Raw genomic sequence first — 26,378 nt, 5'->3', positions numbered from 1 at the left:
AAAATGAAAACGTCTACCAGGCTGCTTACCTCTCTAAATTAATCTTTGCACCTTCTCAGCCACCTTTGCTTATCTATATTGTTTCCAAGAAAAACCTGTCTGTTTACCGACATCTGTAACTGTGATAAAGCGTGATTGAAGGCTTGGTATGTCAGATAGAGAGCTGTTATCACAGCTTGATTTTGAGCTTGGAATTATACTATATAATATCCCCTCCAAACAACATACCTTTAAAATGAGTTTATGAATGGCCTCCACTAGATCTGAGGATAAACTTCTGGTAATAGAAAAGAGTATATGAGCTGATGGATGGCCTTATCATTGATGAGGGTTAGATACATTTATGCTGCACTGGGAATTTCATGGATCAGGAGAAGTCCCTTTACACTAATTAAATGTCATAGATAAATGCCTTCAATTTTCAAATAATTTATCCTTCTTCCCATTCACTTTCAAACCAGGGGAAAAGAACTGATCGAGGCTAGAAGTACATTAATATTTAGTATATAATTGCCTATGGGAGTGGGAGAGACCACTAGACATCCCTTCTGAGCAGCAACGTCCTCTTCCCCCTCACCTCTGAACCCATGCCCATGCTCCTACGCAAAGACAACCGGGGGCCACGCACTGGAAAGAGCCATGAGGCAACTGTATACTGTGATAATAATTTTGCATTACACTAGTTGTCAATTCACAGCCCGTCGTTACTTACCTCAGATAATTACTGAAAATGGAACGAATTTGAGATTTGTTCAGTAAGATAACCAACTGCAGGGCAGGCTCAAAACCCGCACGGTATTTAAGCTAATCCTTCTGGTCATGCCAGGGGGGTGCGTGTGTGTGTGTTGCGGTTTGGTTTTTGCTGCCCAGTCAATGTACTTTATCATAATTTTACAAGCAAATTGGGTTTGGTTTTTTTTTTTTTTTGTATCACTTTCAATTACACCCAATTGACGCATTATGATATTATACAGAAGCAGGTAGGGAATAAATCTGAACAACCAAACAATTGTAAGCCACTAAGGCATTTTGCTCCATTTAATTTCAAATCTTTGTTTTCCTTAAATGCAGGGACTAATTTTGCAATATCTCTCCAAACCAGCAAAGATTTTGTATATCAGTACTGGTCAGCTTTTCAATGAATCCATACAAAATTGTTTGACACTCAATCTTCACTAACTTCTTCACAATTTTTCCACTACGCTTTACTGATTCCAACTCTTGTGTACTATAATAAAGACTGCCTCTAGGTGCTTTTCAAAGTAAATTAACTTATAACCAAATATAATGCTTTTAAACTTCAGAATGAAGTCTACGCTAAACACAAACTGATCAGGAAACCAATTGGAAAGAGCTGTGTTCCCGTCTAGCTTTTCAAAAACGCAGTACACGAGTAAGCCCATCAGGGCCAGGCGCTGATGCTGGATCAGCCATTGGTGAGCCTGCACCTACGCTGCTGGAACGGGCTGCTGTCACCTAAAATTAGGATGCTCTACAGGAACTAAAAACACAGGTAGGAAAGGAGTTTAAACATTCATCACTATCATCATCTAAAAATCAAACCAGCAGCTTGGTGGCCCACCTTGCCTCAGAAGACTCAGGAGAGAATAGTCACTAAAGCTGCTAATTCAAAATGCCAAGTACAAGAGGAATTGAGCAATTACGCCTATGTAGCATGAAGGAAAAACAAACATATTTTATCTGCTGCAAGTAATGGAAAACTACAATTCTTTCCTCTGTGCTCTTTCCACCGATGACTCAGCCATCGGTTTGCGTATGCTGATCCCATAATTTGATACAACATCTCCTTTGGAAGTAAAGAGAAAGCAGGAGTACGTTTTTTAAGGGGAAAAATATGATTTTGTAACAACATTAGCTTCTTTATGACCTTATTAGTAACTTAATGCTGTACAAGAACACAAAAAAGTATGGAGTATTCGCACATTTTTTAGCTGCAACAGTCAATGATACAGAGAGGGGAAGTTTGCAGGGAGAGGCAATATGTTTTGTTGGACCAGTCGATGCAGCTGGATAAAGAGGTAAGTTTTCAAGCACCCAAACCTTCTGTGGCTTTGTTGTTTTTCTTCCTGATCTACCAAAATGCACTACCCCTCGCTCTGCTGTGCTTAAGAATATATATGTGGAGAAGCGAAATCCAAGCCTTTGGTAGGTCACTTGTCCATGACATACAAAAGCTCTCACAAAATTCTGGAGTGATGGAAGTAATAGCCTTATTTTAAATGGGTACATTCCTCTCTACACTGAATAATAAACCAGACGTTTAGATTGGAAAACAAAGAGTTAATTTGACTAAGGAACGTCTTAATATAATACAGCACAGCAAATGCATTAAAGTCATCAAAGTATGGAAAAAGTCTCAGAACTAAGCTATTGAGGAATCATCAAGCTGGTATCCAAAAGCTGTACAAACGGATATAAATAGTAGAGGTAACAGTCTAAGAATTTATTATTTTTTTTTTCCATTTTCAAATTATCTGTGTGCTTCCTATAATAATTTAAATTCAGGAGATCTCCAAATGCCATGTTTATCTGTCATGTGGTTAAAATAGTATAAAAGTTGTCTGACTACAAGAACAAAGGTATACAAAAGAACTGAGACACCTATTTCAAAGGCTTAGGCCTTCCTTTTTAATTGATAGAGAAAAAAAGATTAACTATATAAATCATTCTTATATATTTTGGTCAATTTCACCAAGTTTTCATTCTCTGATTAAAAAAAAAAAGAAAAAAAAAAAGGATGCAGAGTTCTCAGCTGCTCCATCAGAGGCGATACTAAGCCTACCATTTATTCCTTTTCAGTATTTTGAAACTTGTTGGTAGCTGAAGTTTGATGTACCATCACAAAAAAGTCCGTGATACCAGTAGAAGTTCAAACTCTGAAATTCTCATCCAAAGGCCAAATCTACTACTTCATACCCATTAGAAGCGCAAACTCCTAATTTAAAACTCTGGGACCATCACTGACAACATGGTCAGAACATGCCTGAACACCCCCCATTGTGGTTTTTATCCTCCCTGGTGGGCAGCCTCTCTGCAAGGAAGGAAATGCTCCTCCTCCACCCTCCCCTGGTTCTCCACCCAGGCATCTCTTTTTGTAGTTGATGGAAGAGGATCACAGATAGCGTGTAGTAAAGGGCTGCCAAAAAAAAAAAAAAAAAAAAACAAACCCAAAACAAACGACAAAGGGAGTAAACAGCTCTCCACATCCACAGAGGAACAAACAAAAAACAGACCATGCACTGTGCCGAGTTCTCCAACTGTAAGGACAGTCAGGCTGTGGAGCAGCGAGGGTTGCAACCCATCGCTGGAGGGTTTTCTTGATTGGTTGGTTGAAGAAGCAGCTACACCGTTATCAGTTGCAAGCAGTTTTAGTGTAATTGGAACAAGTTTCTAACAAAGTGCCAGGCCAAATTTTTTGTTTGAAGAAGAAAAAGAAAATCCACAAATCATAATGATCGAGTGGGCATAAGTACATCTGTGAAATAAGATACTACCTACCTAACTGTGCTTTTGCTGCTACAGCTAAACATTTTAATTAGGCTGCAGTAACAGCCTAGTGCTGTCTTCTACTTGCAGCTCCCACCAAAGCTGACATACAGAATTACTAAATCCACACACAGGTTTTTTCCTCATCTTTTTCAAGACTTTGATGTCTGGGAACTACCAGAAGTCCATGAAATACGACGTTAAATAAAACTAGGTAATTTTTAAGGGACCCTGACAGTCCTATTTTCTTTGATGCTGTGATTATGATATAATTTAATATATTCATTGATATCTTTACTGGTTTTCCACACTGTAATGCTATGCCATGTGAATGCAATATCATTCCTCTCTATGGAAACTTTTCTTGAAACAAGGAGGGAACAAAAATCACCCAGACACAAGCAGGGACAACAGACTTCTTGCATGGGTTTAATCTTTAGATACCCAAAACAGACTTGCACTGGACAGGAAGACACTCATGTAAGGAACAGAAACTGTCCTATGCTTCCAAATGGCACCAGAGACCCTGCAAGCTTTCAAGGCTGGTCCTCTCCAGGGAGGTGGGCAACGCAGGCAAGAGGAAGGACTCGTCTCAGCAGCATCACCAAGAGCACACTCGGACCTGTGTGAGACCTGGCTGTGCTGGCTTGGGAAAAGGGGAAGCCCCCACTGCTTTGTGCCTAAAGCCCAGCCTTCACCAAGCCCTAGAATATCTCTGCCCCGCTGCCCAAGTCCTAGTGTCTAGATCAGACTGACCAACACCTTCCTGAGGGCATGGAGAGACAGAGCTTGAGACAGACAAGGACCTCTCAGGTTGAAAGAGAAGCTACTTCAGGAATTCAGGCAGCAGCTGAGTGGGATTTTCGTAATCACAACTTCAGGCACACATGTATAAATGCTGCCAAAAATCCTTTTCTTGTCTTCCCTTTATGTTCCATCCGTCACTTTTCCCAGCTGTAAAATGAGGTTAACTTTTCGAGTGCCTTGCAAGGGTGCTGTGAGGATAGCTATGATACCACAGATATATTAGTGAATTACTTTCTTAATAAGATGCTCAGATATGACATTAATAAGATCTGACATCCCATGGAGAAAAACAGCGATGCTCCAGAATTTTAAACAGGAAGCCATGAAGCCTTGAGCAAACTCAGGACTCCTCTGAAAGCTCGACTACCCCACTCTTTAAGACTCTAAGAGTTGTGATCTCCTGGGACAAATTTGCATACTGCTCCCACAGGGGAACTGAAAGGTCTACCCCAAGGTCATCCAGACCATCTCCTCTGTACTCCAACAAGAAACAAACCATCTTGAAATTCAACAACGAAAGATATTTCACAGCTTCTCTACTCCACTACAAATATGCTCACTTTGAAAGCCACGAACACAAAACTTCTGTGAACTTTTCCTTGGGCCCTAAATAAAATTTATCATCACAAATAGTATTTTGATATTATTGGACAACAGGAAAGTATTTGTATTTATACACAAGGGAATGAGTTCATGCAAGTGGTGATAGTTGACTGAACAAAATAAAATCCAGTTAGGTATGTAATTAATACTCATATTACTCTGATGAATCAGATTCTCTTATCCGAAGCACAAACACCCTTCACCATCATTTTATTCCACAGAGCAGGCCATACTGTTTGGATGGCACGTTCAAATGGACATCAAGTTTGAGTACACTGTACCTACAATTTTGAAATTACATCCAAATAATTCAAATACTTTTTCCCCCCCTCCTAGAGTAGAGTTTCATAAATAACTGTGAAACATGAATGTTGAGTTTTTCACATTTGCTTGCAGAGGCCAGGCTGTCATTTAATGTGGGCATTTCCAATATACGAGCCATTCTTCAACCTTTTCATTGCCAAGGACAAGTCAAGATGCTTGTAGGCACAGCTGGAAAAGCAGAGGAGCCTGCACAGACACTTCTAGGGATCGCTAAAGTTACTCAGCAGAACAGAAGTAAAAGCTTTTCTCAAACTAGATGTGAGACTAAGAAAATATTCTAGTCCATGTCTTGGGAGGAAGGAAAGAGTGTACTGGAGACAAGGGGTAGGAGGAACCCCTGCAGCAGAGGCTCATGAATCAGGAGTCGGAAGCCACAGCACAACGAAGAACACGCAGAACAAGCGAAGGCAGGAGAGCAAAGGAGGAAAAGGAGACGGATGATTGCAGGTAGTAGAAGAAGAGTAAGAGAAAAATATAGCATCCTTTCTCCTATTGTCCCACTAAAAGTAGCTTAAAAATACTGTGAAAACAGCTGCATAAATTTTGCAATAAAATGTTAGCTGTGGTTACTACAGCCATCAGACATTACTAGGTCAGGGAGGAGAGAGAAAGAGCTGTCAGTTTGCTATGACATCCAAATTCCAAAAATATTTTAGAAAAACTACACTGCAGTGAAAGTTTCCAAACAACTTAAAGAGTTGTCTTAGAAGTAGCCATAGTAAACATCACTTTGCTGTCCAACAACCTCCTGATCTCAAAAGGAAAATCCCAAGTGGACACTAGCAACCCAGTGGTTTCCTGCTCTTTCCTTCTTCCAATCCTGATTTTAGAGCCTTTTTCATGGAGGACGGACACTTGCATTTATAGAGAGGTCATAAAAAAAAATGAAATACATGCTTTAAAGTTAGTCCATCTCTGTCTTAGTTAAATCTCTTCACAAATTCATTGCACCACTGAGCATTTTCTCCGAAGGTGCCTGCAAAGCCCCATCCCCAGCGCAGTAGGCAGCCTGGTTACAGGGGCAGCTGTACACAGATGGAGTGGCTGAAGTACCAAGTCTTGACATGTTTTATGAGTTAATTTGGTGTTATTTAGTGCACTGCACAGCAGCACTAAATCTTCACATCCTTTTTACTGCTTTAAGTAATGCTTTAACTTCTTGGTAACCACACAAGCTGGTGTTAAACCTCTTATATTTATTTGTTTAATACACAGGGGAGCTGCAGAGTACATTCTTTGCTAGAGGACGAGCGATCCAATCTAAGTTATGAAGCTCTATTTTTTCAAGGCACTTTTCCCAATCAAGTATAGATAAGACAACAGGAAATAAGGGAAAAATAAAGATCAAACCCCCCAAATCCATTAAGCGTTCTCTCTTTAGAGATGGCTGTTTTATTTGACAACCAGATTAATAGCTTTTCCACAGAGCATACAGCATCCCTAGTCACCCAAAGCCAAAATGGGGGAGAGACAAGGTGACTCCTGGAGTTTCCCCTACCCTTTCCCTTTTCTGAAAGTACCAAGATTATTTCGTCCTAAAATGCTGTAGTCTGCTGAAGCAAAATCTATACTTTAAGAGGTACATGAATTAGTATATGATAATCAGTCAGTAAGGAAATAAATGGCAGTAAGTGTCATTTCAGGTTTTCTTACCAGAACACTGAGTAACAAATGGTACAGCTACAAAACATACCTTAAGTCAGTCATTAGATATACTTTTATTAAATGATACAAATCGAGATAACACTTGATGAATCACAGAAAAACGTTGTCAAGTGTGAACTAGCAAAATCTATAAATACTGCAAAACATCTCTGGCATTTAACTATGCTGTTTGAAGTGTTTCCTTAGCCAGGGAATATTCGATAGATCGACTAACAGATGGACACAAAAGTCCATCAAGTACATTATCGGCTGCCATCCCATGAATGGCAGGCAGCTAATATAGCGCTCAAGGGAGTTTTCCACCCATCTGTTCTTAATAAAATTACACAATAATGTTCTGAATCTAGTCTTTTTAACTTTTCATTCTGCTGTTCAACAATATAACTAAAAAGTTTATCCTGGAAAAACCCAGAGTTTACAGGCTGCAAGAAACTCATGATATCACTGGCATTTGTTCCATTAGACATGCTATATGAGAGTCTTTTATTTTTCCTTTTCTAATTTATTAGCAGGAGTTATTACGCTTGAATAATCTTAATAGAACAATCTGATTGTTCTATTGCTAGCAATGAAACTGGATTATTGTTGTTCGGTGGCATCAGTCTTACGTTGGGGAAAATGCATGTTGATGAAATTCTACTTTTGTCCAAAGAACCATAGGCTCCTGCATCACATACAGCACATCCCAAATTTAACATAAGTGGATTTTATACTCTACAGAGGTTATTGTTAAATAGAAGAAAAGTGGGTATCTCCTAGCATACAGGGACAGCAATGAAAAAGGGTAATATGGCTACGTTTTGCTCCCGTAGGACTGCGCAGGTAGCATTCCTATACGCCAATCCCCTGGGAGAGATGAGGTGTTTTTCATTCAACGTTAGCTCGATATTTCATTCACTTCTGCCTCAGATCCCCGTTCCCTGAAGCAGTACAATCAACACAAACAAAGGGTCCAAAAAACTCAAGCAGTAACTTCAACTCATCTTTCAAAAGCTTTTGAAAACACCATGGTCTCTAAAAATTAACTGAAAGCACCAGTTCGGGACAAGAGGAAAGTTCAGCCTCAACCTGTACAATAACAGCGATTTCCCAGGAACTTCCTCTCCAGTCAGTTTTACAATTGTTCGAAATAAACTCATAAAAATCCAAACCAAGAACAACAGAACAATAATTTTTTTGATGACATGAATTTAAAAATTAGTTTCTAAACGCAAGTCTTTCTTTTTGCACTACTGACTGCTTGTTGAAATGAAAGAAAATGCTCATATCTAAATAATTGATTAAGATAATAAAAAAAAATAATGGAAATCACCCCTTAGAATTACAGTAAGGTGGTAGAACCCTGCAAAATTCAGTCCTATTATCCCAAGCTATACATTTGGAGCTTCTATTTCAAAGATCTTCTATGTTTGCTTTCCTTAATCTTTGGGAATTAAAAAATAAATAAAGAAACAAGCAAATGAATGAAAGCAAGATTTGCCAGTAGGGAGATTTATCTGTCACATCAGGTATTAATAGTGTGTTTTAACAGTTAAAATATGCAAAATCAGAAAAAAATTTGGCAAGTATGAAGTGTGTCCGTGTACGTAAAACATCCTAGAAAAGTCTTCCAAGCAGCTTCATTTGCAATTATTAGGCTCACGCAGATAAAATATTCTCCGATTAAAGTAACAAGAAGCAGCACTGTTATATTTTATGTTTTCTCTCCAAGACCATCCTACAGTCAGCTGGAGCCTCTGACTGTGGAGGTTTGCCTGCAGACGCTGGAGGCCATGGGAACACCTCTCCCTGCTCAGCCAGCTTCAGGAAGAGTATTTATCACTTACTTTTTGATGCGAGATGCAAATTGCATCCACCATGATTCTCCCGTTTTGACTGAATAAGCATTATTTTTATAAGCATAAAAAAAAAAAGACCTAACTAATTTACTGGAGCTCATCTTACACTACCAAGAGGACTAAGCTATAAATACATGCATTAAATGGGTTTATCAGAGCTTAGCAGAAGTTAAGCAAACTTAAGAATTTAAGCTACTATTAGACTCCTAGAGAGTATCTAGCAACGAGAACAGCAATGCCAAACCCAAGACAGTCTTCTCCAAAAGCTTAGGCACTGACTGGTGCCTCGGAGCGGTTCAGCTGCAGGCATTAGTGTCCTGGGTGTTAATTACCCGCTTCTTGCTCCAGCGGCTTGGCTGTCCTCATCCATGCCTGATCTCAGCCCCTGCTCCGAGGAGCCGCTGCCACTCCAGGGTCACTCCTCGGCAGGGGACATCCCACCTGCAGGGACATCACTGCACACTGGATGTCTTTCTTTGAACCCAATGTTGTCTTAATCAGGCAACTGCCCTCCTGATGGGCCAAAGCACATGGTCAAAAGACGACTTCTGTAATATCTCAATGTGCCACTAAGATTGTTTACTAACTTAAATGTGTTTAAATACTTATACAAATCAGGGCACACTATGAAGAAATACACATTTACTGAGAGCAATTTAAGGGATGGAATAGCTGCTTACCTTCATTAAAGAAAAAAAAAAGCGATTAAACCATGTTTTAACTGAACGGCTATGTGATTATTTTTGCTTAATAGAAAGTGCGAGACTTAGATTTCCTAGCCAAAGTGCTGTATATATAGAATAAACTTTTACTCTTCTTTTTGTCGTCTTTCATGATTATTTTTCCAGTACTTTTAGAAGACTGGATGGAAGAACACTATGTTGATACCAAACTTATAAATAGTTACTGAAAATACGTACAACTCCGAAAAAATTACTTGGGGAGATTCACAGTGCTTATGAAATGTTTACAAAGAAAATATCAACTAATATTAAGTTCCAGGAACGGAGACAACAAGCTGTATCTTTAAAAAAAAGAAATCTAATCTCTGCTAACACTGCAGTTCTGTTAGAGAAGAAAAGCAGCATACTCACACATGTGCTTTGTGCTAAGAATTAAGGTCTGTTTTGCAAACTTTCAGATGCAGAGAGCGGTTCCCATCTCCCACCACCCCTGAAACGCCATTAAGTTCCAAATGAGCCACCACCACAGCAGTGTGAGGGGCCACACTGCACCCTAAAGTGGGGAGAAAAGGATCAATACAGTTTCCCCTGGTAACCACAGGGAAAAGTTTGGGAAAGCAGGATCTAAGTGGGTCAGAACAGGAGTTAAACTCTGCGGGGAGTGTAGTTTCACCTAGCTGCATTCTACTGTTCTTTCAATTTTCGTCTTGCTTCTCCATTGTTCTCCTGATTCTCGTTTCGTTTACAAGCATTTCCCAGGCTGGCAGCTGGGCTGGGGAAGGCTGCAGCAGAAGGGAGCACCCGTGCCTTGGTGAGACTTTCTATGGGTGGACGTTCTCCCTGCAGCCCATGGCTGTGCCGGACCGAGCAGTAACACCTTGAGGACACAGAGCATGTGCCGGCAGTGCCAGCCCAAGGCCAGTGCTCCTGGGGGCTGTGTATGACCGTCGCCAGCAGCACCCATCTGGGGAGGGACCAATTCATGGTGGCAACCACTGCCCCTGGAGAGCCAACACCACCCTGACATGGTCTTCTGTCATGGCTTAGTCCCAGCCAGCAGATAGGACCATGCAGCTGCTCTCTCAATTCTCCCCCCAGTGGGATGGGTGAGAGAATCGCAAGTGTAAAAGTGAGAAGACTCTTGCGTTGAGATAAAGGCAGTTTAATAAGTAAAGCAAAAGCCGTTCACACAAGCAAAGCAAAACAAGGAATTCATTCCCTGCTTCCCATTGGCAGGCAGGTGTTCAGCCACCCCCAGGAAAGCAGGGCTCCATCACGCATAACGGTGACTTGGGAACACAAACACCATCACTCCAAACATCTCCCCCTTCCTTCATTTCCCCCCAACTTTATATACTGAGCATGATGTCATATAGCATGGAATATCCCTTTGGTCAGTTGGGGTCAGCTGGCCTGGCTGTGTCCCCTCTCAACTTCTTATACCCCAAGTCTACTCGCTGGTGGGGAGGTATGAGGAGCAGAAAATGCCTTGAGTGCTCAGCAACAACCAAAAACATTAGCGTGCTATCAACAGTATTTCTCATCTCAAACCCAAAACCTTTCCCTACACCAGCTGCTAGTCAAGAAAGTCAGCTCCATCCCAGCTGAAACCATGACATCTTCCCATTGTCCTCTCTCTGCAGAGCTTTGAGCAAGGAGGGTAAGACACAAGGCAGCGGCAGTGCTGCCTGTCACACAACCATGCGGCCACCTGTGCATCTTCATCTGCTCCAAGAACAGCCGCAACACTGGAATTACACACTCAAAGGGATGCAGAAAATAACTTAGTCGCTGGAGTGACAACCGAGCATGCAAAATGGTATTTTAAATAAGACTAAAATACATAAACAAACAAACCTGAAGTGTTGCTTTTACTATTAAAAACATGTCAAGAGGTACTGCTCAGCAAATTAGCTTGCTTTAAGAAGGTCATTAGCCTAACCTACTTGTAACAAAATAATGTCACAAGAGGTGAATATAAAAATAGATACTCTGAGGACTGCAGAGGTATCCCAGTGATTCATGTGAACACCTTTGAAGACACTAGTCTTTAACCAAGTTGAATGCTTTATTTTTTAATTAGAGCCCTAAATCAGTGTGGAGAAAAGAGACTACCAATTTTATCTTTTAACCTTTACCCAGAGAAAGCTAAAGTTAATATTTTTAAAATCTACACTAATTACAGACCAAAAATATGCACATAAGAGTGTCTTATAAAGAATCTGAAATTGTTCAGAGGTAAATCACATGTGATAAACCAGAGTGCTTCTAATTAGTTTTAATTAGAAATCTGCAGTAAATTTCCATGAATTATTTAAATTTATCTTGAAAGATACCCAATTCTTAGGGAAAAAAAAAAGTATTGTACTCTGCATTTACTCTGCTCTCTCTTCTCAGCAGCAAAGATATCCGATCAAAGGATATTATCCCTAAATTGCCTGTTACATAATGCTAAGACATCTCTCAGATGAGAGCATAGAGCACGCACAACAGCACGCACACTGCTGAGACTCATGAGATGCAACGCTGAATAATTTAGTTTAGGAAGATATGTATCTAATTCCAGACTAAAATTAAAAGAGAATTATGAAGCGATGCTACGTGGGCTAACTTAATCCTACAACGGTATTTAATTCTGGCAATTAGCAAAGCCCAGCGTGGACAGGCTCAAGTCAGTCCTAGGGTTCAAAGCACCAGCTGTTACATTAGCAGACCCTGAGAGAGAAGAGGTGCTAAGTTGAGTGGTCGTTCTCATCAAGATTTGCAAATATGAAGACTTAAAAAGAGCATGGGGTTGGGTGTTGCATGCAATAACCATGCTAGGGACGATCACCGTGAGAATCACAGTGCCTGTGTCCTCACAGCCATCACGCCACCACACCTCACCTTGCCCATGAAGGGCGGCAGAGCCCATACGTCTCCAGGAGACAGACACTCGCAGCTCACAAGGTAAAAGAATGATGAGAAAAGCCCCTCCACGTGGGATAGCAACGCACACACCTTGGCAGAGCACTAGCTGATGATTAGGTTCCCTCATATGATCTTGTTTCTGAGCCTATATTTACACGTGCCTGGAAATCCCGCTTGAGAAGAGACAGCAAGAATTCTTCACATCCTCGTTGAGGGGCAGGTTCACAAAAGCCAATGCAGTGTGTAAATTGGCATCATCGCATCAGCCATGTGTGGAAAAATGTCTTTTAATAACACTATTAATATAACTGCATTCCTGCAATTCCGCTGTTAAATCATTTTAATATTGTGAGACGTCATATCAGAAAATCATAGTTTAATTTGTCCACAGGAATCCCAACCTATTACTAAGAACCATTACAGTATTTTGCCTTGTCTTTCAACAGTAACATCTCAATGTCAGCTCTAGAGGCTGAATACACATCAGTGTTTTGACTAGGGAGACTGCGTGGATTAGAAACAAATCCTCTAATCAATCCCAATTAGCAGGCATTAATGCAATTCACAGAGCAGTTTTGGTGAACGCCAACTAGACTTCTTTAAGAGGAAATTAAATTAATAGCTTCATTCCAGAAGTGGGAAAAAAATAGATTAGTTTGGACCATATTAAAGCATACAGATAATCTCCAAGTGCGCATGATCCCAACAAATTCTTGGCCCTTCGGACAGCTGTGAACTGTGTGTGTAACTTGGTCCTGGGGCCAAACTGTGTGTAGCCTGCAGGAAAGCCCTATTCTGCACACAGTGTACATACACGCTCCTGAATTTAACCTACTAGTCCTCTCCCGTGTGCTGAGTGACCCACTCATGGAGATGTAGCCAAAGTTTGCCAAACAAACAAACAAACAAAAAAATCAATATTCAAAGCTTCCAAGGGCCAAAGGCATCCCCTGGCCCCCTTATATGAGGGTACACAAACACCGGGGGGGTTATTGCGTTCCTAACCTGGAGACTCAGCCCGGCAGAACACGATACCTGTTACAGACAGGCTTTTACAGCTGGAAGATGCACTTTCATCCTTAGGATGAATGCATCCTTCTGAGGATCCTTTGCTGGATCCATCCCTGACACAGCCAGAGCAGGGACACCCCCACGGGCTTACACTCAAGCGTCCTTCCAAAACAGCAGCTGACACAAAACACACCTCTGGGTTTGTGAAGGGGGTGATATTGACGCAAACATCCATGTTTTGCAGATTTGTGATGAATGCCTGTGCAGCCCTGACTTCAAAGGGTTTCATTCACTCCTTGTGCAGCGCGGGTACGAGAGCCATTCGCCGCGTCCCTCCCTCCCCTGGGACCTGCACAGGCACCAAGGGGCATCTGCTCCCAATTGCCCTGTACCTTTCAAAAGCATCTTTTATTTTTTTTAGCTTTTCTTTCAAATGGTCCAAATCCCAATGAGTAAAACACCTCATTTCCACTCCCATATACCGGGGGGTGAGGGGGAACAGCGTTACAGTGCCTTGGTTACATTTCAGAGCTCTTGCTGGTTTTGCTTTTTCTTTTAACTGTCCAAAGATGCCATCCACAAGCAGCCAACGGTTTTAGGAAGCATGTGTATATGAACCTATATAAGCAAGTGAAATACATTAGCAGATTCATACAGAATCTGTTTAAAAAAATAGCTATTTAAGCCAAAATTAAAGGTTATTTACCTGCCCACCACACCGCCCACCAACAGGGACTTGAACTATCAGGGCAGAAAATCGTACATAATTTCCCCAAATTCAAACGCAGTTTCATGGAAGGTTTTGGAGCATCTGCAGACTGAAACCTCCACGTGAGCACTGGTTCGGTGCCAGCAGAACATTCACCCTGTGCCAGGCCCTTCATCGCAATCAGCAGCTTAAGATTATCTCCATCTTACAGAAGGTAATTGAACATGAAAACACAATCTTAAAATCTAAATAGGGCAAAGTGCATTCCTGTTGGGCAGGCTGCAGTCAAGGTAGTTTTCTGATATTTTTTTCAAGTAAAGTGCCAGTTCACCCCTCTGTCACCTCTGAAGCTTCGCGCTCAGGCTCTGTTAAAACACAAGTAAAATGTATTGTCCAGCTTCCGTCAGCTATCTTTAAAAATAAGAATTCTTAAAAATTATTTATAGAATCCTAAGGGTAAACTGCCAGGCAATTATTGTTTATTACAGTGGATCCTGCCCTTTTCCGTCATTTTACAATTTCTATGCTTAAATAAATATAAATATTTTCCTAATTACTATTTGCAACAGGAATTTTATGATTACTTGGATAATTGCTTTAAATATGCAATTAATTTTTCATAATGTATTCATTACTTTTAATAGTATTCTTGAAACATAACAATTTTCCATTGAGAACATATTTCTATATTCATTTCCATAAGACAGACAGTTTTAAAAACTAGATTAATATACTTTCTACTTACTGTATTAAAAAAAAATCATTTTCCATTAAATTTGAATGATTAATTTGTAATGAATAACTTATTTGATAGGTGTAGGTTTTTTCTGCCCCCCAACCTTGAAATTATCCTCACATGGTAAAAATTATCCTTGTTCATCACTTAAGTTAATTCAAATTTCATCTGCAAGTTTTGAAAACTAAATTATGAATATTTCAAAATATTCCAGATGTAATCTGTATTTCTAATAACAGAGTAATGGAAAAGCCACAATCTTGTATTCAAAACAGTTGAGAAATTAAACCTTTGGCAATGCTAATGTAATTAGCAGCTCTTAGAATTATTCTGTTTTGCTGGCCTTCTAAACAAAGAGCCCAGGAGTTCACTTAGAAAATGGCTTTGAAACTTCTTGCCCTATCCCATCTTTTCCAACATTCAGGACACAGCAGAAAAAAAAAACCCCAGATATAATAGATTTAAAGTGAAAAGATGGAACTGTGAGATGGGTTCCCGTCTGACCAGAAATGACCACAGTATTTCTTCTATTTGTTTTGTTTCCAAGATAGGAAACAATGAGTGAAATTCAATTATTCTTCACAAAATTTTCCGTTTCCCAGCAAGCAATAAACACCCCACACACCTGGGATTCACAAATCTCATTTGTAAAGAATTTTCACTGGAAAGCAGAACTTTAATAAATCAGTACTTTGTATAAGAACATAAACGCCATTTGTTTTTGTATTCAAAAATGCACTGGAAAGAAGATTTAAGTCTACTTCACTGCCATAAAGAAAGCAGCGTACTTCAGGCATCGTTACTCTCCTGCCAATAGGTTGCAGCACCTATAGCGGTGGGGATGGGATCAGTGTCATTAACTTTATGCACTGGCCAATATACGGTGAGGAAATTGTCAGTGTTGCCTAAAGCAGGGTCAAGATTGAATAGACCATCCAGAAGATAGCTTTAAAACCCGCCTAATGCCACAACCGTAAAAGTCTGCACCCAGTCCAAGCAAGCCTGGAGGCAGAGAACGTGCTCTCCAGCACAAACACCAGACGATACCTGCTTTTATAGCTTAGTACATCACTTAAAAATACATCTAACCTAGGCAGCATCAATGATCTGTAAAAAGAAGCCACATCAAAAGGATTCAAGCAAAACAACCAACATATTACTTGGTAATAAAAATCAATATTAATTTGGGAATCTCCAAGACAAGTAATACTGAAAGACTGTCATGCAATTATGTATAAATAGATAGACTTTTTCTCATTAGTCTTAACTCTATTGCCGAACAAGTTAGTCAACTGGCTTAACACGACTGCAAAAACATTGATGTTGTATCAGTAATACTGTAAATTATTGCCAGCATTTTCCATACATCAAAACTATGTTTTTGTTGTTTAAAAATACAAATTGCATACATATCTCTGCTTCTTTTGCAGTTCCTGTATTAAATCTGGTGTACTATCTTTACCTTGGGTAAAACATAACATCATGTTTTGGTGCCATGAGCCTCCTGCCACACCTGAGTTTCCCGGACTAGAACGTTGTAGAAAGAGAAACCAATTAGGTGCTGGAAACTGCAGGAGGAGAATATGTGCTTATTCACATCACTTTGTGATTTCCAGTGTAATTTTGTTCATTTGGAGATTAAGATCTGAAACATCATGACTATTTCTGTGCTTTTCAGCTCCCCGTTATAGAACTTCTTTACAAAGCCTGGAAGAGCTATTACAGACACTTCCAACCAGCCCACAGATTTGACTTATCCAGCCTGAGAATGGCTGAGCAATTAATTAGCCCTTATCCCTCAGGTCAGCTACTAACATATGTCCGACTTTCTCAGAAAATTACACAGAAAAATGGCAGCTATAAAGACATGGGAAATACAAAAAGACAGGAGGAAGCAATTTTCCATACCCCATAAATACCACAAACACTCATAACGGTTCATAAAGTTCCTTTATCAGACTACCTTGCCAAGATGTCCTACCTTTGGGTAAAATCCACACACTGCCCAGCTCATTCAGCCAGCACTGAGGGGTGAAGTGACACAAAGAGAGGGGAAGAGACACAGGAGGATCTGACCACTCTGTCTTAACCAGCCAGAAGATCTCAGGAGCCACACTTTGAATTACTGAGGGTCTACATGAGGGCCACATCTGTTGGGCATTAGGCATTCAGGACACCTTCAGCACATTCACCTGTGTCACTCACTCATCCCTCTTATAACCACAGAACCAACTACTCTTCACTGTATTGTATTTTATCACAGATAATGTTGAAGGGTTGCAAGTTTTCTAGATGTTTTCTGCAGGCTACAGAATTTGCCACAGAGTTGTGCCCATGTGATACATGGTATACTAAGCTAGCAATGATTTTTTTTCCACAAAGCAAAGCAGTTATTTTATTAAAGTATCACATAACTTGTCAAGAATTTATGGATATCACCACTAGGGAAACATTTCTCCTTTGCCTCCTTTTCTTAAAACACAAGATATCTGATCCAAAGCTACGGAAATAAAAAAAAAAAAAATATATATTTCATCCTTTGCCACCTTCAGTTTTCTATATTCATGCTTTTAGATAATTTAGGAAAAATCTCTTTATAAGTAACAGCTCTGTTTTTCAGAGGATGGTACTTGGAAGCTACAGCATTCTGCAATACAGAAAATACGTTAAGGAATTTTCATAACACACAATAAATTGATTTGGCTTTTTCAAACTGGTCAGATTTACACTCTTTTGATGACACAATGACTAAAGAAAATCTGTACTATTCCCCTTTTTGGTAAACCCGTTACATCATCCCACCTTGGAAACAGCAGAGTGTCTGAGCCAGGACGTGTTGGATCCCATGATTTATTCGGTGTAAGCATGCAGAGGAACAGAACAGCGAGCTGTTAGCTTGTGTGTAACGTATAATTGAAAACACTTTAACAAAGCCCAGTAATTTAGAAGACTTATTTTGCAGAGAGTTAGAAGAGTTATTGACAAAGTGTTAGTAAAGCTGAATCGCAAGACAAATAAATGTACAGTCTTGAAGATCCAAATATCCAGATTGACGACCGCAGACCTCCAGCGTGCCCAGCATTGACTCCCTCTGCTCCTGGTGGAGTCGAGAGAAGAATATTCGGTGCCTGTAACCTGAAGTCCTTGCTCAAACCTGTAGTTGGTTTCAAGACTAACACAAATTATATTTAATCCCAAGTGATTTACTACCATCTTCAGTAAGAACTTAAGATACTTCCAAAAATAAAAGTACATCTTTCTTTGTGGGAGTCTCCTGACAACTTTTTTTATGCATCTACATTTGCTGCTGGCTTAACTCGTTTTTCTTAGTTTTAGAAGCAAACAGAGGCTTGTCTTAGCTGCACTTAACAAATAGATTTCCTTTTTGTTTTCCAGTTGACATATGTTGCACTCCAGCAAGTCAAATCAGGTTATATTAGTGATCAAACTAAATAAAATAACACAGTAAGGCTGGCTGATGCAACACAGTGTGGAGTGGTTTCATGGGTTGGACTGGATGGGAATAACTTGATGAGTGACAATGAGCATTGCAAGAGCCACGCAGGGAAGAATGAGGGGGAGAAATATAGGAGGCAGACATTACTGGCAGATTAAATGTAGAGCAGAAACTATTTAACTTGCCTTTGTAAAATCGCCCCTATTTTTCTAGCCCTCGCCCTCACCAAATCTGACGTTTCCTCATATTTCTTCTACACATTTCAGTGCATTTCCCTAACTTATTGAGTGAGATACTGTACATGTGACAAGCAAACATAAGATCTCTCTGTTTAGGTATGCCAAAACGTAGACCATCTGTACCTATATGCTGTATAAAAGTGGATGTTGAACTTGCCAACTTGCTTGAATAGCTACCAAAATTAAATTCTCAAAGTAAGCTGCTTATGGGTTTTTTTTCAGAGCAGGTACCTAAGTCGAAACCACATCCAGCTAAGCAGGCAACACGGCTAAACATGCTCAGGGGCAGCGCACATAGAGTAAGTCAAAGACTTTTAACAGTATGAAGCCAGAATTCTCAATTTGCTCATTAACGAAGAAATTCTCCAAGGAGGTAATAAAGAAATAACTACCACTGACAGCAAATTAAATAGGCTGATGCAGACATGAAATCTATATCTGGTACAGACAAGGAAATTACGTCCAAGAGTTAGTTAAATCATTTCTAACCCATTCCTTCATCTGGAAACTACAAACACGTCGCAGTGAATTGTCAATGACTAAAAATCTGGAGATTCAGGTCATTATAGCACAGTGAAGGATGTGATTCATATCAGATGAATAACGTGGTCTGGATGATCACAGCAGATTCAGCTTGGTTTTAGAGTATAAAAGTTGGTTAGTCCCCTTAATAAAACTCAACTTTGATCCATAATTTCTGCTGTTTGGGAAATTTGAAATATGCAATATTAAAAATAACTGCTGGACAATAATGTAGCTAACACACATCACTGTTATGTCTGACTGTAACCACAATTGGGTCAAATTAGAACTCAATTTTGTGATTCTCAAATCCTTCTGGTGATCTGGAGACCAGATTTAGGCTACTTTTGGCCTTTTACAACTGGAGTTAGTCAATCTAAGCATCAAATAGGTAATCAAGTAAATGACTATTTTCTAGAGAACTGGCATTTAAATATTCTTAGTTTGTTATACAACTATTCTGCTAATGGTGTTAAAGTCACGGCAACGTTACCCCTTTCCAGGCAATGGGGGCGTTGCTACAGACCAGAATGTTAAAAATTATATCTTTGATTTTGTCTTCATTTATTCATTATCTCAAAAGATCTGTATTATAATGAATTACAAGTGAAATAGTATTGGGAAAAATATTACATTTTTACAAACGGAATGCTTTTAACACTTCCCAGGAGGAAAGAAAAAAAGCTACTCCCAGAGGCACAAAGTAAAATTTAAGATTAAATTCTTCAGCTTCTTCCCACAAGGGAAATAACCAATGTGAAATAGCATTTGTTAAAGTGATGATTAAAGTTAGGAAGGTAAATAGAGATCTTTTGTAAAAATTAGGAAATCGATATATTAAGCTGCACTTTCTCTTGGGCATGTGTAAGTCCTGTAAAAATAGATGCAAATAACAAAAATTTGTCATGCCTTCATCTCATTTATGACCTACCTGCTGTTGTTGCTTGGAACATGCACATAGAAGTACAGCACAAGAATTTGCTATTTGATTTTCAAGTATTGATAAAAGCCTGGGTTTCAGAATTCCCGAACTACACAATCGTAAAATCATTTAGGTTGGAAAAGACCCTTGGGATCATCGAGTCCAACCATCATCTCCACTCTACAAAGTTCTCCCTTACACCATATCCCTTAACACCACATCTGAACGAGTCTTAAATGCATTCAGGGATGGTGACTCCACCACCTCCCTGGGCAGCCTATTCCAGTGTCTGACCACTCTTTCTGTGAAGAATTTTTTCCTAATGTCCAGCCTAAACCTACGCTGTCACAGCTTGAAGCCATTCCCTCTTGTTCTATCGCTAATTACCTGTGAGGAGAGACCAGCACCAAGCTCTCTACAATGTCCTTTCGAGTAGTTGTAGAGAGTGATGAGGTCTCCCCTCAGCCTCCTCTTCCTCAAACTAAACAGTCCCAGCTCCTTCAATCGCTGCTCATAAGATTTATTCTCCAGGCCCTTCACCAGCTTCATTGCCCTCCTCTACACTCGCTCCCGCACCTCGATATCTCTCTCATATTGAGGTGCCCAGAACTGGACACAATACTCAAGGTGTGGCCTCACCAGTGTGGAGTACAGGGGGACAATCACCTCCCTCCTTCTGCTGGTCACACTATTTCTAACACAAGCCAAGATGCCATTGGCCCTCTTGGCCACCTGGGCACGCTGCTGGCTCATGTTCAGCCGCTTGTCAATTAAAACCCCCAGGTCCTTTTCTGCCAGGCAGCTCTCCAGCCACACTTCCCCAAGCCTGTAGCAATGCATGGAGTTGTTGTGGCCCAAGTGCAGGACCCGGCACTTGGCCTTGTTGAAGCTCATACTGTTAGCATTGGCCCATGAGAAATCATCATATCGGATTTTTTTTTTCCCCTTTCTTTCTCCATTTAAGTACTTGACAGTACTAACTGAAGTCTAAGACCACCTATCAAAGGAGTGTATGTTCATGGTGTTTCTCTTCTCATTGAGATGGTGGTTTGAGCCCACACTCCTCCTCTTCCAGGTTTGGGAATACTCCAAGCACTGTTAGAGTGATGGTGTGTGACAACACGTCATCTGCTCTGACTTACTGACTCGGTTGTCATGGGAAGCAGTACTTGAAACAAGGACACTAAGCAAAACATGTTTATGTTGTCTGACTAGCTAGTTAATGTATTCAAAATTGGATAAAAATCTCGACAGCTCCAAAGTAAAAAGTGTTCTAAGACACAGAGCCCTCTGCATGGTTCTCAGAAATCAGCGGAAAGATTTGCAATTTCTTAAGTCAAGAACAGGATGGAGTGAACTACTGATGAACACAATTTATTCAATGAATCTTAAGAGGACTTTTGGAACTGACGAAAAGGCTCAGCTTAACAGAGGAGCTCATCTCAGAGGGGCAGAGGTTCACCAAATACATAAGAATCTTCCAGCTTGTCTTGTAAGGCATTCCGTCTCCAAATGCATTTGATCACTTGTGCTTTATTGCCAGAAAGAGAAAGTTGAAGCCATTTAAGTATTTAAATACGATAGGACTGGATATCCCTTTCCTTCAAAAAGCTGTCAAAATTGACATCTGATCTTATAAAGCACAATTTAGTCACAGTGTTTAAAATATATAGGTATTTTCTTTAAGATGACATTTATTTCAGAGGAGGTAGCCAAAAACAGGTAAAAATGACTGTTCTGAAAATCCCTCAAGACTTTTCTTTCTAATTTTTAAGGACTGAGAAATTTATCGTCTAACTATAAAGATGCTAGAAGTAATGAAAACAGAGACAACTTGTCTCAAAATATATTTTACCTTCTCTATAATTGGAGGTATGGAAAAAGAAAAGAAATTAAGAGGGGAAAAAAAGAATCATCTTTCTCAATAGTTTGAATAAGTCAACATTGAAGAGAAAGGACTGTCACCTGCCAACCAGCAACTTCCCTGTATCAACATCTCTGTCTCCCAACCTCTTCATGAGTCAAAAATAAATCATATTTAGCACAGGTTGTGCTCATAACGACCAAAGCTCCTGAAGACAAATAAACCAAAATGTCAGTGCCCCTGTCAATCTTTATCATCTCCCCTAGGCAGCACAATCACATCTCCAACACAGGAATCTGAGTTAAGTTTCCATATCTCTGATTATTGACGCAGTGAACAAAAAATACTTGCCCAAAGCAAATCAGGCTAAATAAGAACATGTTTGGATGCACAAACAGGGGTATGCAGGAGGAAGGAAATCCAAAAGGAAGAAAAGAGCAAAATAAATTCACTCACTGGAAAGCAAAGGTTCGGGTTCACAGAATCACAGGATGGTAGGGGTTGGAAGGCACCTCTGGAGCTCATCTAGTCCAATGACCTGCCAGAGCAGGGTCACCCAGAGCAGGTTGCACAGGAACGCGCCCAGGCGGGTTTGGAACGTCTCCCCTCTCAATCGTCTTTTTTCCAGACTAAAAAGACCCAAATCCCTCACGTTGGAGGTGGCTCTTTTCTGAAGGAACTGAAATCGTCGTAATATGGGAAGGAAAATTGTATCTCTTAAAATAATATTTAACCTGCTTCCATTTCTCAAATATGCAGAAACAAGGGTGATTTTTGCCAGTTTATTCACTTTTCATGCAAGTTTCAGAAATATCTTTTTGATTTTATTAGATTTTGGATGGATTGTAACTAACATTCAAGCTCAAAGTATTCTGTTCTCTCCTTTGTTTGAATAAATCACCTCATGAGCGATTGAGTTTGTTGAGGACTCTAGAAACTTGCATATAGTTCCTTGAGACAGTCAGACAGCAGGATGTACAGATTGCCTTTGAGAAGGGAGATGATATGGGAACAATATGCTTTCTGTAGTATTTTTTCATTGCTTTTAAAGATGCTGTCAAGAGCTACGCCAGCGAGGGCATGTCAGACCCACGTCTCCACATGTCGACATGCAGCCCGCTCGGGGCAAGGCCGCTCAGTGAGTACCAGCATGCCATGGAGGCTCTGCAGAGGTACATTAGGAACATGAAATATTAAACACAGGGAGGTAGGTCATGCCGTACAGCCTTACGGCTACCTAAAGTCCTCCAGGTAGGGGCTTCTCCAGAAAAATCCGCACATAGCCTTAGGGATCCTGCAATGGCTGTAAAATCTGGTGGGACACCTCTTGAGTCACCACAAGATAGATAAACAAGGGAGTTCTCACGGGATTCTCAAGAGTGATCCATGAACAAGGCTGTACAAGTAAGAAATTTTGCCTCAGGTGCGTTGAGCAAGTTCAAACCAGGTGCTATTTTCCTCCTTTTCACCACAGGGAGAGTACAACCCCCTCAGCCCACACTGGAAGAGCCAGGACTCCATCACTGCTCGACTCCACAGTGGTTCACAGGGAAAGCCCCAGGTGCCAGCTGATATCCACGGGTGCTGCAGGACGCAAACAGCACCAGAGGAGCTGCATGGGGGATGTCTCCCAGCGTGGTAACTGCGCTGCCAAAAATAACACTGTGTTTTACAAGCAATACCATTACGAACTTTTAAAAAATGCTGCACACTTAGAAAGCAACCTGTGAACAGTGCCAGTACGTATCCTTCACAGCTCCACTAAGTAATTAATAACACAACTATATATGCAGATAGCACTGTAGAAGACTGAAAAATTAGATGTTAATTCATTATTAAAAATTCCCTTCGAAAATGACACATCAGATGGAGAGCCTAAGATAGTTTTTCCGTGATTACTTGGTTGGCTTTAACATGCCGTTGTTAAATAACAAGTAGGAGAAGAGCAGAGGGGAGTGAGAGCAGGTTGTCGTTAGCAGCTATTTATAGACTCCAGGAGGAGAGCACAGGGACCGAGCAGAAGGAAACCACATCGCCAGGAGCTGGTGATGCCCAACCCGAGATTTCTCAGTTGATAATCTGGAATATCAGTGATATGAATTACAACTCCAGCATTTTATGCACCCATTTTTAATCATCAAAAATATATTTTAGTCATCTTCTTCCAAACCCCATTACTCCTTAACTTTCACGATCACAGTCTGAAAGAATCTATTTTTGGTGACTTTTCAGTTCTTTCTGTTGTTCTTCCTAAGGCTAAACAGTAAATCTGCATTCTGCAGAGTGTGCCAGTTAAATATTTCCTCCAAATACAAATATTTTCTACTTCATGGGAATTATCTGAAACCTCAAAGCCAGTTCTACCACCGATGCTTATATGCAAGAACAAAAATATTCATGCAGATAGCATTCAAGTTCTAAACCCTGTAAGAAACCTGTAGCATATCAAAGCTGTGATTAATCTGAAGACCCTTACACAGACCTACAGTTAACATAAAGTTTTGAACCTAATTTGTCCAGCTTTATACACATTAATAGAATATGTTGATCTGACCAATTAATTAGCCACGAAATCAAAATCATTCGGTATGAAATGTCTCAAAAAATTAAACACCTACAGGAGGACCACCGAGGCGCCAGTATGCTGTGCTTGAAATGCTAATTGCTTGGAGGTAGCATTCCACCTGTCGAACAGTATGCCAGCAACAGTACAGGCTTCTGATGGTTTTAATTAAAGGTCTTGTGTTTAGCCACCTTAGTTTAGACATAAAGTTATACTGACTGCCATTCAACCAAAGTGTTTTACAGGCTCTGACTTTCTGTTCTTTTTCTGTAACCCAGTATGTTTCTTTCACACACAGCCCCACAGTCCCCTATAGCCTTCACCAATACATCTTCATTATCAAGACGCTTTTATTATATTAAACTACATGCACCTTCCAAGGAGAAAAAAAAAAAAAAAAAGCCTTACTGCAGTTGAAAGGAAGGATGGCTGGCAGAGCATGATTTACAGTAATTAGTAAGATTAAGAACAACAATTAACTGTAATTAGACAACAGAATATTAAAGGAGAAAAATTACCACACAGTGTGACAGTAAATAAATATGCGGACAATACAGTTCCTGCAGATGAAGCAGAACAGAGCTGGTCAGCCCCAGGCACAGGCCAAAATACTTCTTCATGCCAACAAAAATATATTTAATGCAGGAAGAGAATCTGAATAAAATAATTTTCAGGGTTGATATAATATAGCCACAACCACACACCTTTGCAAACACAATATCCACAGATTTCTACTTCTCCCAGGAGTGAGTCTATAGCATTGAAAGCTCGTGGAATGACTGGGTAGCAAGTTTGCGAATAAAGAGAGAAATGCAAGATGTTTACAAAACATAAGAGCTTTCCAGTATCCCAAACAGCTTTGACTTCTTTGATTCTGGAAAATGAGAAAATCAACAGCGTTAATTAAAAGCATTTAAAGAGTTTATTTCTTCCTGTGAGGTCTTCCATTCCCTCCTGTGCTGTTACCCTGCTCTCTCCTCTCCCTCCTATCGCTTCTCCAGCCCAAGGGTCAGCTAGATCTGGCTGAGGCTCCAGGACTCTTTTCCAGTGTTTCCCATTAAGAGCAAATGAGCACATGTGTTCTCTCTCCTCCCTCCCAGCTGATGCAGGTTCTACCCCTCAATGACTTTGAGGTGGAGGGAACCGAGGTGCCCTGCAGCCAGGCACCAGCTCAAGAAGATTGATGCTTTTCTGGCTTCCAGATGCGTTTTTTTAATAACTCCTCATGAGGATGTTCTCCAAGGTCCAAAATAGCACTTGGAGAAGGAGTTGGGTGAGCAGCGAACGCTCTGCCACCACAGTCAGTGTTGACAATGTCATTTATCTGGGGCTTGTTTCCCTCTTTCAAGCAGCAGTTGCCACCAAATCAGACTGAAAACCTATCTGAGTACCCAGAGCCACAGAAGCTGAGTTGGGAAACAAAGATTAAAAACTCCTTCCTGGGATCCATAAGTAGATTTTGTCCAACCTGAATCAGTTCCATTTAGGAGGAGCAATAAATGCTCTGTCTATAGAAAAAAATTATTGAACATCTCCATAGGGAAAACCCTGCCTGGTCCTCACGCGGAAACAACAGGTAGTTGTGTGTTGAGAAGGGACATACCCCCAGCACAGTTGGGTTTATTCCCCCAGTAGAACCAGGTCCTCCCGCAGCGCAGCTTGGGCAATCCCTGGGGCTACTGCTCGGCTGGAGGAGCCGGCAGAGCATCCAGCAGCTCACCCGCAAAAGGGCAAGAAACTTCCGAACCCTATACAGCTTGTCAGCTGGGGTTTGCCAACAGAACAAAAAGTTTGTTGGAGGGGTGTTCTTAGGTGTTTTTTTTGTTTGTTTGTTTGTTTTTCAGTTTGACAAATATTAAAAGATATTTGCTCAAACAGATCCTCCGAGTCAGCAGGTCTAATGTAAAGTCAGTGAGCCATATTGGCAGCATCGGTCTGTGCTACAAATAAAGCCAGCGGCGAAGCTGTGCCGCTCAGATTTAAGAGCTACTCAAAGGCTGTTATGAGTTTGTGAAATA

Source organism: Larus michahellis, chromosome 10, assembly GCF_964199755.1.
Source record: "Larus michahellis chromosome 10, bLarMic1.1, whole genome shotgun sequence".
NCBI classification, from domain to species: Eukaryota; Metazoa; Chordata; class Aves; order Charadriiformes; family Laridae; genus Larus; species Larus michahellis.
The sequence above is the reverse complement of the archived record's forward strand: the minus strand, read 5'-3'. Positions refer to the sequence as shown.